General features: G+C 45.3%; 1 long non-coding RNA gene and 1 other non-coding gene across 2 annotated transcripts; both read right to left on the reverse strand.

Annotated features, from left to right (window-relative positions):
• Positions 1–264: 264 nt before the first annotated feature.
• LOC136309179 (uncharacterized) lies at positions 265–7234 on the reverse strand. Its single transcript, XR_010726253.1, has 4 exons — positions 6774–7234; positions 2805–3015; positions 2035–2165; positions 265–1463 (listed from the first exon to the last, which is right to left on the reverse strand). It is a non-coding gene; the product is annotated as an uncharacterized lncRNA (long non-coding RNA).
• On the reverse strand, positions 1243–1366 carry LOC136309855 (small nucleolar RNA SNORA26). The gene has a single exon (XR_010726485.1). It is a non-coding gene; the product is annotated as a small nucleolar RNA SNORA26 (small nucleolar RNA).
• Positions 7235–9802: the final 2568 nt, after the last annotated feature.

The raw sequence follows: 9802 nt of genomic DNA on the forward strand, positions 1-9802 counted from the left end.
AATAGAAAAAAATTATCTCTTTACTTCAAAGTACCCCCAGTAAAGATTTTGAGATATGCTTCTATCTACCTCTCTCTCTCTCTCTTTGGACTGATATTATTTATTTACTTTCATTGTAGTTTTATTGGAATATAGTTCACATACCATATAATTGACTCATTTAATGTTAACAAGTCAATATTTACTATAGTCACAAAATTGTGCAACCATCACAACTTAAGCACATTTAAGGACATTTTAATCAGTGACTCCAAAAACCCATACTTTTTCTTTACATTTCTTTTAAATTTTATTTTCAATTACAGTTTGCAGTCAACATTAGTTTTAATTAGTTTCCAGTGTACAGCATGACAGTTACTAACCATATACTTAACAAAACAAAACAAAAAACTAATTCTCTGTTGATGCAACATTTACTTCAGGACTACCTCCTCAGTCCTAGTTGAAACCTCTCCAAGCACAGCTTCACTATTATTAATACCACTCAGGTGGAGCTCTTAGAGAATTCTTCACCTCCAGCAGGCCAGCCTACCATCTTTATTCTATGGTCTCAACAGAACCAACATAAGTTCATTTTACACTTCAACATTCTACTCTTTAGATCAACTTCAATGCTAAATTTGGGCAGCATCTGGAGGTCTAGATTCTGTTTGCTCTCTGAAGTGGAAACTGGTAGAAATCAACAGGCTTCCTGTGGATTAAGGATTCTTAAAGTTGGCATATAAACAAGCTACTGCTGGGATCATGATGTTTGGGATCAAATCCCAGATCAGAATGCAGGATGTAAAGAAAAGGACAACCCACTTAGCTGTACAGGAAGTGTCCCGGCAGGAGGTGATATGAGTGACAGACACCCTGCAAGAGAGAGACCTCATCACCAGGAAGCAGCGCCTGAAACCCAAGGAGGCTGACTTCCCAGATCTGCCTCAGTCTTGTCACTTCCCACGAGATTATGCAGTTGGCTTTGTTTTGAAGCTGTGCTCACCAGGAAACATTCTGATTCTGACTTCAGTCACCCCAGGCACCTTAATACCCAAAGGGAAGCTCTGGATCATAGAAATCAATAGTTCAGTTACTGGAATGGTAGTGCCTACCACTGTGTAGAAATAAACTTGTTTTGTGGCATATAAATTCATTATCTATGAGTTTGACCTGATTCAGTCCCTCCAGGTCTGGTAAGTTCCAGGGTTCCAGGTTGACTTGAAAACTAGAGGGTTTTTTTTCTTCTTCTTCTTCTTCTTCAACTGTGACTCCAGACAGGATCCAAAGAGGAGTTTTAGCCATCTCTTCTTTGGGTTTTTATGGAGACTTACTTTACCCTTCTGTGTTAGCCTCCTAAGGCACTGCATCAATCTTAAAGGGGCTTAGGAAAGGGAATAGAGGGGTTTTTTTTTATCACAAATTTGAGAACCAAACTCTAAGTCAATATTTTCTTAAATTCTGTTGTGCCTCAGTTTCCACATCTGTAAAGCAAGAAAAAAGAATAGTGCCTGCTTAGTATGGGTGTGGTGAGGATTTATGACTTAATAGATGTACATTATTTATAAAAATGAGTTAACATACAGAAGTATTCAGAATGGTTCCTATTATTTACAGGGACCCCACGAGGCACTTCCCTATTAGAGTGCCCTGCTAGAAGTGGCCAGCTAATGTGTCTCTGTCATAGACCTTCTGACACAGCCTTCCAAGTACTTACCTCTTCTAGCCACTCCACTCTGAAAACTAGAGACATAAAAAAAAAACAACCCTACCTTCTGGCAGATTCATGGTGGGCAACCTATATATTTGTATAGGTCCTGAACTTACTTTAATATTTAGCTGTTGCCATCTTGAAATTCTTAATATTTTTAAAAAGGGGCCACACACTTTTATTTTGCATGAGGTCCCCAAATCTTGTAGCCAGTCCTGGCTCCATGTGACCATGGACTAACAAGTGGCCTTAGGCAAGCCATTCCCTTTTCCAGGTGTCTATTCCAGTTCTCTGTATGTTAACAGAAACAATGATGAGAGAGGAGGACTAATACAGTCACGGACCCAGCCTTGTCAATGAGCAGAGTGGAAGCGTCTTGAACATGCAGCAATGTCTCTAGAACAGTGGTCAGGAATCTATGGCTCGCAAGCCAGACGTGGCTCTTTTGATGGCTGCATCTGGCTCGCAGACAAATCTTTAATAAAAAAAAATAATGTTAAAAATATAAAACATTCTCATGTATTACAATCCATTCATTTCTTATCACTCATGTTCATGGTTGCAGGTGGCTGGAGCCAATCACAGCTGTCCTCCGGGACAACACCAAATTTTTATTGGATAATGCATAACCTACACGGAATTACATTTTAAAATATGTGGCGTTCATGACTCTCTCAGCCAAAAAGTTTCCCGACCCCTGCTCTAGAAGGTAGGCAGTAAGTTCTCCTTGAGGGACTCAAGAAAAGCTAAAAAGAACTCTGGTTATGTTTCCTGTCCCTACTACTCCCAGTGAACTGTACTTGGTAAGTCACAGTGATGACTTGAGTTAGTCAGAGATGCAGAGAAATCAGCCTGACTTTCCACATGAGGAGGGCCCCCAGAGCAGTGCCCACTGCTGGGAACTGCTGGCTCATTATCACTCCCTCAATGGAGACTGTCACAGGGGAGGGGGATGAACACTTCAGACAAGCAGCTGATGCCAGGTCCCCTCCCAGGTGACATCTGTCAACCACAGGAACAACAGCTTTGCCCCCTCAGGTTTATCCCTCAGGAATGGGGGAGCCTGTCCTATTTGTCTGACTGTCCCTACAAGAAACCCCCACAAACTGCCTACCTGGGTGGGATTTGTGCTAAATTCAGCAATGGGGGTTTGAGGCAGTGTTTCGAGGCTGATATTGTAAATTGTTCTTCTTTTGAAGACATGGAGTGGCCCAATGGGACAAATCTTCAGTCCTGTTGTTTTCATACAAGACTTGGTAGCCATGAAATCACTTCTCCATTCCCATGTCAGTTGCTGTCATCTTCTGGTTCCCACATCCATGGCACTGAAATGACCATGTGAATTCCCAGGGGTTACCAGCAGCATAGATGTAAGGAAAAGCTTTTGAAATGCTGCCTCAGATGCTCTTGTCGAGAAATCCATCTAAGTGTGCCCGTTCTCCATGATTCAGCGTCTTTAAACCCTCTGGTCCCCTTTGTTCTGATTTCAGAATCTAGAAGTGCAGCGCAAGACATTTCAGAGCTGGGACTTGGCCATCCTGCTGCAGGAGCCCAGCAGCCCGCACAGGGGGGAGGGAAAATGTTCAAGGCCACAGAAGAAAAACAAGGGCTAAAAAAAAATGTTTGTGTATTGCCAGCTCTCCCCGCAGCCACTTACATAAAAGCATGTGATAAGACGGGTAGTCCTACCCAGACGTAGGATCAAGAGCTGTGCTCCTTGGGATGAGGAAAAAACAACGTGAGAACCACAAGGCTACAGCCTGTGACACAGGCCAGGAAGGAAAACCAAGTGGTGCGCAGCGATTAGTGCTTTCACAATGGCGTGGTGGTTTCCGGGGGGGGGGGGCAGCTGCAGGTGGGGGCACTGTCTGCGGGGGGGGGGGAGGCTCTGCGAGCGAGATATGGCTGAAGAACGGCCCCTCGTTCTCCATTCTAGAAGTAAAACAATGGCCGTACAGTACGTGCGCTGTACTGAGGGGCAGAGTCAAAAGTTCAGGTATCTTCTGACCTTCCAGACCCATCTTGACTTTTCTAAAATCTACATAAACACGCTATCCAAATCAGGAAACATTTCAGAAGTTTGGACAAAGTTGTATATATTTTGTTCAACTGTTTACTGAAAAGAAAAAAAGAAAGAAAAAATATATTGAGCCTTTTTTTTTTTTTTTTGCAAAAACAAACATATAAAAACTAACTCCGCCAAAAAAATAAATGCTAAAGCCTTAGACAGATTATGTTTAAGAGCCCTAGGGGGTAATGTGCTCCCCCCACGGTGTTACTGAAAAGCAGATGTGATGGACCTGTAATCACGCTTGTGCAGCAGCCCTAGACGGTTTAAACTATTCTCCACAGACTCCTTCGGAAGGAGACGCCACAGCTTCTTAGTGTAGACTGTTCCGGGCCTTAACTGAATAGCACAAAAAGCATTTTCCACATGTTTTAACTTCCAGTTTGAACATGCGTTCATGCATCATTGTTCCTTCCTCAACAGCCACCGTGAGTCACCATCCACTTACTCTGCTGCTCACCATTGCTACCTGGGTTTGCAGTTTTTCTTACAGCAGACACGCCTAACTCTTAGCATCTGTCGTCACAAATGAGGTTTCTGCTTGCTGCTTTGGAATGACAAGTCGAAACTAGCACTCAGAGGAGACACTTGATTAGCATTTTGCTGACGGACTCATGTCTCTTGCTCTCTCTCTCTCTCTCATTTCCCCTACTACTTTCCTCACTTCCCAAACTTTCCTTTATTTCTCTTTTTCTTCCTCCTTGGCTGCCAAAATGTTGGGCTTAGCAGTGAATTTACTGAGTACTCTCTAAACTTCTGTTTTTTCACAAACAGGTAGCACAATGGCCACACAATAGAAGAACACTCACTTTAGGACCCCAAGGTTGGACTGATTCTATGTGAGTTTGGAGCCATGATTTATTTTAACCAGATTGAGGTTAAAAGGAGCAAAGCTGGCCCCACGAGTCACTGATGGTCCCATTGTACAGATGCTCCCACGTGAGAACATTTTATTTCTCATCCGCATAATTTCCCACCCTTTCTTCCCCCCGATTCTTCTCCAAACCATCACGGATAGGTTGGACGCTGAGATTAAGAGTTTGTGACCTTTGCTTCCCTTCCTATAATGTCTAGAAAGCAAGAATATTGAGAAAGGTTCTGAATTATTCAGGATTTACGGGTTACGAAAGGAAAAAATACATCCTGCACCACTTTAGCCAAAAAAAAAAAAAAGGGATGGTCGGATTGAGGGACACCCTCAGGACTGGCTCCCTCTTTTCTGCACTTGCCTGATGCCATTTTCCCAGACCAGCCCCTCCAGGAGCTGGGAACACGGCCACGGCAAAGCTCACCTCATAGCTTGTGATCTCAGCAGATGGAAAATCCCACCCTTTCCCCCAATTAATTGGGAAAAAAATCTCTGAGGTATGATACTGATGGACCCCTTCACTACAGCTAAGCATGAGAGGACAATGCCAAAAGCCTTTTTCTCTTTAAGTTCAGGGATTTGATATACTCACCCTTTTTTTAATGGTATAAAGTACTCTGAAGCACTGGCCAACACCTAAGCTGCCCCTCACCTTCCCATCATCACTCACAGCCGGGTGTTAAATAGGGAGAGCAGGGGTACTTGATCATGGCTCTCTCAGATCTTAACCATAGTGAGCGAGGGCAATAGTGGTCACAGTAGGGACAGCAGCTGCCTGGTTTGCAGTTCGTACTCAGGCAGAAAATATCTTATGCCAAGTAAATACTGTGCGGGCTGACGTGCCCCCACCGATAGCCACAGAAGTCCTTCTACAGGAGGGGAGACTATTTAGTTTCAAAAAAGCGCTGGGCTTTGGATGAGGGTATTCTATGCATCAGTAATGGCAAGAGCTAAGGCACAGATTGGGTTGGGCATAACAAATAGAATAGGCTGGTAGAAGAGCAGGTTTTGTAATGGACATAAAGTCAGAAAGCCATGTAAAAACCTGATGGTGAGCCTGACCAATAGTGGTGCAGTGGATAAAGTGTCGACCCAGAACACTGAGGTCACTGGTCTGAAACCCCGAGGTCAATGGCTCTGAGCATGAGCTCATCAGCGCAGGGTCACTGGCTTGAGCAGGGGTTCATCCACACAATCCCAAAGCTTGCCAGCTTGAGCCCAAAGGTCTCTGGCATGAAAAGCCCAGGTTGCTGGCTTGAGCAAGGGCACACTGACTCGGCCCCAGTTGAGGTTCATACAAGAAGCTCAATGTACAACTAAAATGAAAGCAACTACATATTGATGCTCCTTCCTCTTATTCTCCCTTCCTCTTTCTCTCTCTCAAATCAAAACAAAACAAAAACAACAAAAACCCTGATGGTGAGAGCCTTGAGAAATTCCAGGACATGAAGACTGAGTGACCTTCTTGAGACTCTATTGCATTTTGTGCCACATTATATGCACAAAGTTTAGTATAGTGCTAGGCACATACTAGGTGCTCAACACAATAAGGACTCAATATTTGTTGACTGAATAAATGAGGCATCAAAGTTTTTTGAGGACATTCCCATGCCTTGAAATGAATGTAAGTAAGATAAATGGTCTTAATATGCAAAATGGATTGGAAGTGGGCAGAGAAGGAACATCTTAGAATGTCAAAAGAATGACTCTTGACTCTGAACTGATTGAGACAGAAGGGAGAAGCTGGGCTGTTGAGCAGGTGAGGGAAGAGACCCATGTGCTTTCCCTAAAGCACTCCAGATGGAAGGATGTGATTTTCATTGATGCAAATCTCCAGGGAAGGAGCCCCACCATCTCACACGTAAGAACAGCGCAATATCCCAGACAGGCCAGAGTATACTAAAAATCCCGAGGCAGCAATTTAAATCTCTCTACCCTACATCATACTTCCAGTGGAAATGACCACTAATCTCTGCACAATTATTCTCCCTGTAATCAAGCTGGTTCTCAGTTCATCCTTTCCTTTCCTAGACTCAACAACTCTAATTTCCCTAACTGCTTTCAGAGGACCTTCACCAAGTCTTCTAACTACTTCTATGTTTCTCCCCTGATTCCTCTCCTAATTCCCTCTCCCTTAAGTCATTTACCTGAATCAGAAGACCAGTTTTGCTCCAGTCACACTCATCTTACAGAACAGCTTTTTCTCTAAGTGGTTGGCAAGGAGTGTAGCTGTGCTTCAGGAGGGAGAGCTGGCCTCGTGGGAGAACCACAGTTACGAGCCAGGTCCACCCAGCCAAACACTCAGGCTGTGCTCACCTAGAAGAGCGCCTGCAGAAATCAGCCAGAAGCCCATCTCCACACAGCGTCTGGCCTCAGATCCCAGAGGAACTTACCATCCTCTTCCTCTTTATCATCAGCTCTGAGCTCCCTGATCTTTGAAATAGTCCGAGTCCTTGCAGGCAGGGACAGAAGAGTAATTGATGGCCTGAAGGGATATCAAAGTGCTGTTGAGCAAAACCACAACTCGGCAGCCTTGCAGGTGCTTCCTGCTGCAGAGGGAGAGGAATGTCTTCAGAAAGCCCTAAATAACTCTAGGCAGGGATGTCAACTTGACAAATGGCCCTCAAGAAATAGCCCTGTTGTTCTCTGGTGTGTGATTCATCCCAGGCAGTGCTGGCGTGGGTGACAAGGCCCAGTCCGAGTCCCACAGTTGTCACTTGGGGCCGCTCTTCAGCTCAGCTTCTCAGGAGAAATAAGAAAGCACTTGTACTGGATGTCTTGGCCTTCGTCACCTTGACCTGGATTTGTGCTGATCTGGTTTGAACTGCATTTGGCGCGGGATAGGAACCACCCTCTTCTCGAAGCACCCAAAGGCCTGTCTCCCCTTTTGCTCCCAGTGCTTCTGAGAATCACAGCAACCGAGACCACAGACTCCTCAGGACAGAGACCTCCTTTTGCCTCCCTATTCTCAGTTATCCAAAGAACTGGCTTAAGTGCTTCTCAAATGTTGAATAGATAAATGTAAAGATCCCAAGACCAATAATCACAATAGCTAGTTTCTGGTCTTGGCTCTAAGAATAAGTAGCCGGGACCTTAGCCAGGTGCTCAAGGTCTGTGGGCCTCCGTGTCCTCATGTGTAAAATGAGAAAGCAAGCTCGAGATTCCAGTCAAACTCAGAGGCTGACGGGGGCTCGCATCGGGCTCAGCAGAACAAAGGCGAGGTGAATCTGTGGCACCAGCAATTGTTTTGCACACCCATCAGCAGGAGGAATCAGGAGCATGTTGAAAACCCAGGTAAAAGGTACATGATTCCAATTAGTAGGTGACACCAGATGTGGGGACCAGGAAGAGGGAGTGGGCTGATATTGCAGCACGGGGTCCACACCTAACACAAACACAGCATGATCAATCCCGAGTCAATCGTGTGCTCTTCTTCAGGATGTCCCAGCCACCAGACGATGGCATGCACATCAGTTCTTTGGCTCATGGTGTTTCTTTTAGGAAAGAGCACAGTAAATCACTTGTCCAGGGAAAGTTGTTCCAGCAGCAGCGGCAATTTTGTGTGTGTGAGTTGCACAGAGGAGTCTCCACACAAGATGGGGTGGGCGGTTTGTAATGAAATTCTGGGTGTGCCTTACAGAGACTAGTCAAGATGTTCTAACACAGAGCCCAGTTCTCAAAGCTGATTCACCACCTGATTCAATTCCCCATGCCCATGGATGTGCTCCGCGTTTCAATGTCATTGGTTGCCATCAATAGCAGCTTTGTTACTACAGTATTAACAGAAAGCAGGGCAACGTTGAAATCAAAGACTCATAGATGGCCTGAGTATGTCCTTCTCCTCTAAGCTGAAAATCCTTATAACCTTGAGACTGAAGAATTGAGTGAAATTGTCTTTTTTTTTATGGAAATGTATTTTAGCAACTGGAATTAATGTACACAAAAAGTGTTCAGAAGATTTAACAACTCCTGTTTCCCTTCTGGGAATTATTTTAGATTCTTATATATAGACCACTGATGCCCCGGACCATTGAAGCTCTTAGTGCTGAAGAAGTTAGTTAGGATCTGACTTGCCCCTTATTTTCTCCTTCTTTTGTGTAAAGCATCTAGCTACTCATATACCTTGGCTTAGCTTAGTTTACATGGGTGCTATGGTCTTACTGTGTCGTCCCAAAATTCATGTTGAAATCCTAATCCCCGAGATGACAGTATTAGAAGGAAGGGCTTTGCAATGTGTTTAAGGTCATGATGAGGGTGGAGCTCTCCTGACTGGGATTAGTATTCTTTTTTTTTTTCTTTTGTATTTTTCTGAAGCTGGAAACGGGGAGAGACAGTCAGACAGACTCCCGCATGAGCCCGACCGGTATCTACCCGGCACGCCTACCAGGGGCGACACTCTGCCCACCAGGGGGCGATGCTCTGCCCCTCCAGGGCGTCGCTCTGCCGAGACCAGAGCCACTCTAGCGCCTGGGGCAGAGGCCAAGGAGCCATCCCCAGCACCCGGGCCATCTTTGCTCCAATGGAGCCTTGGCTGCGGGAGGGGAAGAGAAAGACAGAGAGGTGGGGGGGGGGTGGAGAAGCAAATGGGCGCCTCTCCTATGTGCCCTGGCCGGGAATCGAATCCGGGTCCCCCGCACGCCAGGCCGACGTTCTACCGCTGAGCCAACCAGCCAGGGCGGACTAGTATTCTTGTATAAGACCCATAGCACTCCCAGCCCTTTCTATTACGTGAGGATACAATGACAAGTCTGCAATCTAGAAGAGGGCCTTCACTAATACCTGCCAGCCTGATCTTGGACTTCCTGCCTCCAAAACACGTGAGGCAAAACAAGAGAGAGACCTCAACATCTGTTACCCTGGAATCCACAGAGCAGAATCAGTTTATTAAGACAAACAACTGCCACAAAATCCCAGCATTTGCCATCAGTTTACAGGTGTGAATTTTCATGCATGGAGCTTCAGAAAGTGTGGATGGCACACTAAACGTGACACTTACAGTTTGGGAGCCACTCCCACCTCAAGCACAAGCTCCCGGGCACAGGGCTCTGCTCGGGTTTGTCCATTGCTGCACGCCCAGTGCCTAGCATCGCACCCAGACATCACAGCCGTCAGTATTTATTGAACAAATTAATTAATTAATGAACCAAGTGTGAACAATGGAGTCAAAGAACCAGCT

The sequence above is a fragment of the Saccopteryx bilineata genome, chromosome 6 (assembly GCF_036850765.1).
Source record: "Saccopteryx bilineata isolate mSacBil1 chromosome 6, mSacBil1_pri_phased_curated, whole genome shotgun sequence".
Taxonomy (NCBI): domain Eukaryota; kingdom Metazoa; phylum Chordata; class Mammalia; order Chiroptera; family Emballonuridae; genus Saccopteryx; species Saccopteryx bilineata.